This window comes from Bison bison, unplaced genomic scaffold (assembly GCF_000754665.1).
Source record: "Bison bison bison isolate TAMUID 2011002044 unplaced genomic scaffold, Bison_UMD1.0 scf7180017864134, whole genome shotgun sequence".
NCBI lineage: Eukaryota > Metazoa > Chordata > Mammalia > Artiodactyla > Bovidae > Bison > Bison bison.
The window spans coordinates 1,547,384-1,555,345 of NW_011494706.1; positions in this window are offsets into that span (position 1 = coordinate 1,547,384).

A 7,962-nucleotide genomic window follows, 5' to 3' on the forward strand; every position below is an offset into this window, starting at 1 on the left:
CTCCTATTGGTTTTGTCTCTCTGGAGGACCCTGACTGATGTAACAGTTACCTTTGGAATCATAACTGCAAATTAGAACGAGTGTGCTGGTGCTGCTTTTGAAAGGCTGAGACTCTGAGAACAAGTTCTGCGGGGAAATGTGGGTGGTACTCGGCCATTATTCTCTCTCAGGGACTATACATGAGAACCCTTCTAATGCAATCAAGCTGGATCTCATTTACAGCTACCGACCTTCTTTTAGGTCAAATGTGTACCATGGTTGGTTTACTGACGGATTAGCTAGAAAGGCAAAAGTGGCATTTAATCAGAGGAGCATGTCCAGACAAGAATCAATGTCCCTTTTCTCCTGGCAGCCTCAATTCAGTTAATAATTAAATTTTTGTTGAATGCTGACTATATTTAGAGTACTGAACTAGATGCTGTTGAGTGGAAAAGAAGTTAAAAAACTGTACCCGTGTTGAGCCTACACATTGACGGAGCACATTTAAGTCCACGTGTTGAGCAAATCAAGTACAATAATATTTCAGAAAACTATCTTGTTAGGGAATGACAGGTGCTACCCAAATAATTTTTCTTCTAACCAAAGAAAAATTCATTTCCATGAATTTTTTCACTCCATACCAAAAATGTATTCCAACTTAAAGAGAAAAACAACACTGGAGGTTTCTATGAAGTGTACATATTATCCATTAGTAAGGAAATCCAAAAACGCTGCCATACTAGTTGAGAATCTTTATTTATAACTCCAAGGTTGACTTAACTGAATCATTTGGGAAATACCTTAGGGAGTTCTGGACAAACCAGATCTATACTTTTCCTCTTAAACCATCCTAACTGACACAAAGTTCATGTTTCTTGTCATAAATCTTAGTAGATCTTAGTTTATCTTTTGCTACTCATTACTGACTCTCAGTCACTTCAGTTCAGTTCAGTCGCTCAGTGTCCAACTCTTTGTGACCCCATAAATCGCAGCATGCCAGGCCTCCCTGTCCATCACCAACTCCCAGAGTTCACTCAGACTCACGGCCATCGAGTCAGTGATGCCATCCAGCCATCTCATCCTCTGTCGTCCCCTTCTCCTCCTGCCCCCAATCCCTCCCAGCATCAGAGTCTTTTCCAATGAGTCAACTCTTCACATGAGGTGACTAAAGTACTGGAGTTTCAGCTTTAACATCAGTCCTTCCAAAGAACACCCAGGGCTGATCTTCTTTAGAATGGACTGGTTGGATCTCCATGCAGTCTAAGGGACTCTCAAGAGTCCTCTCTAACACCACAGTTCAAAAGCATCAATTCTTTGGTGCTCAGCCTTCTTCACAGTCCAATTCTCACATCCATACATGACCACTAGAAAAACCATAGCCTTGACTAGATGGACCTTTGTTAGCAAAGTAATGTCTCTGCTTTTCAATATGCTATCTAGGTTGGTCATAACTTTCCTTCCAAGGAGTAAGCGTCTTTTAATTTCATGGCTGCAGTCACCATCTGCAGTGATTTTGGAGCCCCCAAAACTAAAGTCAGCCACTGTTTCCACTGTTTCCCCATCTATTTCCCATGAAGTGATGGGACCAGATGCCATGATCTTCGTTTTCTGAATGTTGAGCTTTAAGCCAATTTTTTCACTCTCCTCTTTCACCTTCATCAAGAGGCTTTTTAGTTCCTCTTCACTTTCTGCCATAAAGGTGGTATCATCTGCATATCTGAGACTAAGACTTACTATCTGAGACTTATTGACTCTAAGACTTTCATTTTACAAATGCCAGCCTCAGTTCCTGGAGCTGGAGTGATCTGCTCTATCCCTTAGCTACTTACTTTAGCTAGTTCACCTGGTTAGTCCTACAGCGAGTTACATAGCAATGTCACTACTCCAAACCAGTTCTTCTAACTCCAAGGAATGTGTTGCTCTTGCTTTTCCTGTCCCCAGCTGCTAATTTACCTGTCCCCAGCTGTCTAGAAACAGGGTAACTGGTCTGTGGGGAGCTCGTCACACATGGCCCACTCCCAAAGGCTAGGCCAGTTCTGGTCCAGACTCAGGCCACTGTCCAGCCTGTGGCTGGTTAAGGCCTCAGAGTCAGATACTGAAGAAATGGTCATTTCCAGCCTTTCTGGCTCCAGGTCATTTCTGGGTTACGTATATACAGGAGAGGGACAAGTTATGAGTTAGACATGTGGGTTTAGTTGAAACTGGGAAGCCCAGCTACTGTCACAGAAACTCAGCTTTTATTCTTTTCTGCACAAGAACTGCTTTAGAAACATGATTCAGAGAGCAGCAGCTCTTGCCAAACTGCTGTGGACTATTCATAGAGTGTCTCTTCAAGCTGAGCTGAAATTGAGGAGCTGTTCAAGGAATTCAAAACCCACAGCTCTTTAATTTTACATCTACACTTAATCAAAATCCTACCTCCCTTCTTCACAGTATCAGAACCAAAGAGGCCCTGTTTAGTCCTCTGTGTTCTGGAAGCAGACTATAATTTAAGGGGGGTCCAATTTCATTGGGATTAATACTTAATTCCATACATGATGCTGTGGTGGTGGTGGTTCATTTGCCAAGTTGTGTCTGACTCTTTGTGACCCCAGGCTCCTCTGTCCATGGGATTTCCCAGGCAAGAATACTGGAGTGGGTTGCCATTTCCTTCTCCAGGGGATCTTCCTGACCCAGAGATCAAACCTGCATCTCCTGCTTGGCAGGTAGATTCTTTACCACTGAGCTTCCTGGGAAGCTCACATAATGCTGTAGGTATTGTTTTACCATTACTGCTGACTATCATTTGTAAAACACTGATTCCTCTTTACATTGATACCAAATCTCCTCTGCAATTTTCACAATACAATGTCTCCTATTCAGCAGTCACTCCAGACCCCTTAACAATCTGCCTTGAGGTTCTCACTCCAACTCTAGGGAGGGAAACTGATACATCTCAGACGGGAGCCCAAGGGTCTCAGTAGACACGAATACAGTTGGTGAGGGTGGGCATGGGTGGTCCACTAAGCATTTCATAGCTCCCACCATGCTACAGAATGAGGAGCCAAGGGCTTGCTTTGTGCAGGGGTAGGGTGGATGTCTCCAAGAAGACATGTCGTGTAAGAGGCAAGGGGTTACATTCAACAGACCAGGTTTCGTTCCCTGTGCACCAAATTCATGGCCAGTGCTCATGTCTACTGGGAGTGCAGCTAGTCTTTAAGGGATTCCAGCCCTAACTGCACTCATTAAGTCACTGCTCAGGGCCTGATCAGCCCCTGGGTCTTCATCACACAGAGAACGACGCTGGCCTTGTGTTCTCACATGATACGGAACCCAGGTCTCCTTGCTCTCAGCCTAGTGCCCTGTCCCTACTGCCTCTCCATGCCATGCTGCCATGCACAGTCACTTCAGTGACCCCCACGAGAATAAAATGACTCCTAACAGATATTAGAAAGTCTGTTCAACATCATATACAGGCAATACACGGAAACACTTATTACATCCACCTTCTCGTAGGAAAAGGACATTTCTGTTTCTAGAATGGATTCTGATTTTAAAAATTTTTATCCATGTGCCTTTCAACTGATTCCCTCACATCTCCTTCAATTATACATGAGCATAAACTTAAGCATTCGTCAACCCTTATCAGAAAACCAAAAACCAAAACCAAAACACCACCAGCCTGGAATCCCTGCTTCCTCTTCTATCTTTTGTTGCTATTGTTTAGTCGCTAAGTAATGTCTGACTCTTTTGTGACGCCCTGGACTATAGCCTGCCAGGCTCCTCTGCCCATGCAATTCTCCAGGCAAGAATACTGGAGTGGGCTGTCACTTCCTCCTTCAGGGGATCTTCTTAATCCAGGGATCGAACCTGCATCTCTTGCATCTCCTGCTTGGCAGGTGGATTCTTTACCACTGAGCCACCTGAGAAGCCCCTCATATGCTTTAGGAAAGAATTAACCTCATTGAATCATACTTTCCTTCCTCTCTCCAGATACACAGAAATGACTGATCAGCAATTGGGTGGCTTGGTTCCTAGCCTCCTAAAGAGCAACACAGTCATGCTTGTTTCTGCTGAAATGTTTCCTTTTAATCGTGTTAGTAATGAGACTCTTTCAGAGAGCAAGGAAGAAGCTCAACAATGTCATTTAGTAGATGGCATCCATAGGGAGGAGAGGTGCTGAGAAAGCCACCTCTCTGTGCAGAGTCTGCTCCCATTTCAGGGCTTCTGACACAAGGACGTCCAGAGAGCCAGAGGGAGAACAGAAACCTTGCCAATCAAGATTCAGAAGCAGCGCTGGTGATTCAGATGTGTGGCACCATCTACTCATCTGTTTCAGTGGCTGTTTGAGTAATGTTCTTTCTTCAAGTTCAAGAAAGCATAAAGCAATTAGTGGTTTGGAGGAAATGATTATGAAGAAAGGAGGTTGTTTTTACAATCCACAGGTACTCACACAGTCTTTTGTACATGTGACATGTAGGTCCCAACTTAGATCTAATTTTCATGCATGCCTTGGAAATCCTGGAATATCAGGGCCAACTGTGAGTCCAGTTTGCACAAGGACATATTCATACTCCTGAGAGAAAAGGTAAAAGCTATCTCAGATCTGATAGTTGGATTCCTCAGATGGGATAACTCGACTGAGCAGAAGATGTGTCCAAAGAGGCCCAAGTCTTCCTTACTTGGTGGCTCAGGCAATAAAGAACCTGCTTGCAATGCAGGAGACCCAGTTTTGATCCCTGGGTCAGAGAAGGGAATGGCATCTCTCATCCCCTAGAGAAGGGAATGGCAACCCACTCCAGTATTCTTGCCTGGAGAATTCCAAGGACAGAGGAGCTTGGTGGGCTACAGTTCATGGGGTCCCAAAGAGCTGGACACGCCCGAGCAACTAACTTTGACTTTGAAGCAACTGGGGCTGCCTGTGGTTCTGCAGTGGTGAAGATGTGGAAGAACAAATCTAGTCTGAGGTCATTAGGAAAAGCTGAGGATCGAAAGCTGGAAATACCATCCATTTTGGTCATTATGAAGGATAATACATCCACAGAGTCTAGGGTTAGAATCACATGACTAGATTCAGAGCAGGACAGGAATAAGTTAGGGAAGATAGATAGATGCTGACTCCGGGTGTTGGTTGGTAGCTAGAGAGAGCTTGTTAGAGCCACTCGAGGGATTCTTACCCACAGTAGTAGAAATGGAGCAACCATCAGAGTCAATAAGAGTCCCAAATGCAGTACTTGGATGCAATCTCAAAAATGACAGAATGATCGCTGTTCGTTTCCAAGGCAAACCATTCAGTGTCACAGTAATCTAAGTCTATGCCCTGACCAGTAATGCTGAAGAAGCTGAAGGTGAATGGTTCTATGAAGAACTACAAGACCTTCTAGAACTAACACCCAAAAAAGATGTCCTTTTCATTATAGGGGACTGGAATGCAAAAGTAGGAATTCAAGAGCTACCTGGAGTAACAGGCAAATTTGGCCTTGCAATACAAAATGAAGCAGGGGAAAGGCTAAGAGTTTTGCCAAGAGAATGCACTGGTCATAACAAACACTCTCTTCCAACAACACAAGAGAAGGCTCTACACATGAACATCACCAGATGGTCAACACTGAAATCAGATTGATTATATTCTTTGCAGCCAAAGATGGAGAAGCTCCATACAGTCAGCAAAAACAAGACTGCGAGTTGACTGTGGCTCAGATCATGAACTCCTTATTGCCAAATTCAGACTTAAAGAAAGTAGGGAAAACCGCTAGACCATTCATTCAGGTATGACCTAAATCAAATCTCTTACAATTATACACTGGAAGTGACAAATAGATTCAAGGGATTTGATCTGATAGACTGCCTGAATAACTATGGATGGAAGTTCATGACACTGTACAGGAGGCAGTGATCAATACCATCTCCAAGAAAAAGAAATGCAAAAAGGCAAAATGGTTGTCTGATGAGGCCTTACAAATAACTGAGAAGAGAACTAAGGGCAAAGGAGAAAAGGAAAGATATACCCACTTGAATGCAAAGTTCCAAAGAATAGCAAGGAGAGATAAGAAAGCCTTCCTCAGTGATTAATGCAAAGAAATAGAGGAAAACAATAGAATGGGAAAGACTTGAGGTCTCTTCAAGAAAATTAGAGATAACAAGGGAATATTTCATGCAAGATGAGCACAATAAAGGACAGAAATGGTATGGACCTAACAGAAGCAGAAGATATTAAGAAGAGGTGGCCAGAATACATGGAAGAACTACACAAAAAAGATCTTCATGATACAGATAACCATGATGGTGTGATCACTCACCTAGAGCCAGACATCCTGGAATGCAAAGTCAAGTGGGCCTTAGAAAGCATCACTACAAACAAAGCTAGTAGAGGTGATGGAATTCCAATTGAGCTATTTCAAATCCTAAAAGATGATGCTGTGAAAGTGCTACACTCAATATGCCAGCAAATTTGGAAAACTCAGCAGTGGTCACAGGACTGGAAAAGGTCAGTTTTCATTACAATCCCAAAGAAAGACAATACCAAAGAATGTTCAAACTACCACGCAATTGCACTCATCTCACATGCTAGCAAAGTAATACTCAAAATTCTCCAAGTCAGGCTTCAACAGTATGTGAACCATGAACTTCCAGATGTTCAAGCTGGATTTAGAAAAGGCAGAGGAACCAGAGATCAAATTGCCAACATCCACTGGATCACTGAAAAAGCAAGAGAGTTTCAGAAAAACATCTACGTTTATTTTATTCACTATGCCAAAGCCTCTGACTGTGTGGATCACAATAAACTGTGGAAAATTCTGAAACAGATGGGAATACCAGACCACCTGACCTGCCTCCCGAGAGATCTGTGTGTAGGTCAAGAAGCAACAGTCAGAACTGGACATGGAACAACAGACTGGTTCCAAATCAGGAAAGGAGTACATCAAGGTTGTATATTGTCACCCTGCTTATTTAACTTATATGCAGAGTGAAGAAGTGAAGTGAAGTCGCTCAGGTGTGTCTGACTCTTTGTGACCCTGTGGACTGTGTCCATGGGATTTTCCAAGCAAGAATACTAGAGTGGGTTGCCATTTCCTTCTCCAGGGGATCCTCCCAACCCAGGGATTGAACCCTGGTCTCCCACATTGTAGGCAGACGCTTTACCATCTGAGCCACCAGGGAAGTCTCATGAGAAATGCTGGGCTGGATGAAGCACGAGCTGGAATCAAGATTGCCAGGAGAAATATCAGTAATCTCAGATATACAGATGACGCCACCCTTATGGCAGAAAGTGAAGAAGAACTAAAGATCCTCTTGATGAAAGTTAAAGAGGAGAATGAAAAATTTGGCTTAAAACTCAAAATTCAGAAAACTAAGATCATAGCATCTGGTACCATCGCTTCATAGCAAATAGATGGGAAACAAAGGAAACAGTGGCAGACTTTATTTTTGGAAGCTTCAAAATTACTGCAGATGGTGACTGTCTAGTCAAGGCTATGGTGTTTCCAGTGGTCATGTATGGATGTGAGAGTTGGACTATAAAGAAAGCTGAGTGCCAAAGAATTGATGCTTTTGAACTGTGGTGTTGGAGAAGACTCTTGAGAGTCTCTTGGACTGCAAGGAGATCCAACCAGTCCATCCTAAAGGAGATCAGTCCTGGGTATTCACTGGAAGGACTGATGCTGAAGCTGAAAGTCCAATACTTTGGCCCCCTGATGCGAAGAACTGACTCATTGGAAAAGTCCCTGATGCTGGGAAAGGTTGAAGGTGGGAGGAGAAGGGGACGACAGCGGATAAGATGATTGGATGGCATCACCAACTCAATGGAGATGCGTTTGAGTAGGCTCCGGGAGTTGATGATGGACAGGGAAGCCTGGCATGCTGCAGTTCATGGGGTTGCTATGAGTAGGAGACGACTGAGTGACTGAACTGAACTAGAGCCACTGGAAGAACCAGAGGCAGGACAGCCCCGTAGCACCAACAGTGAAATGTCTGTTCTATGCTGCACTGGTAATAACCTTTAAA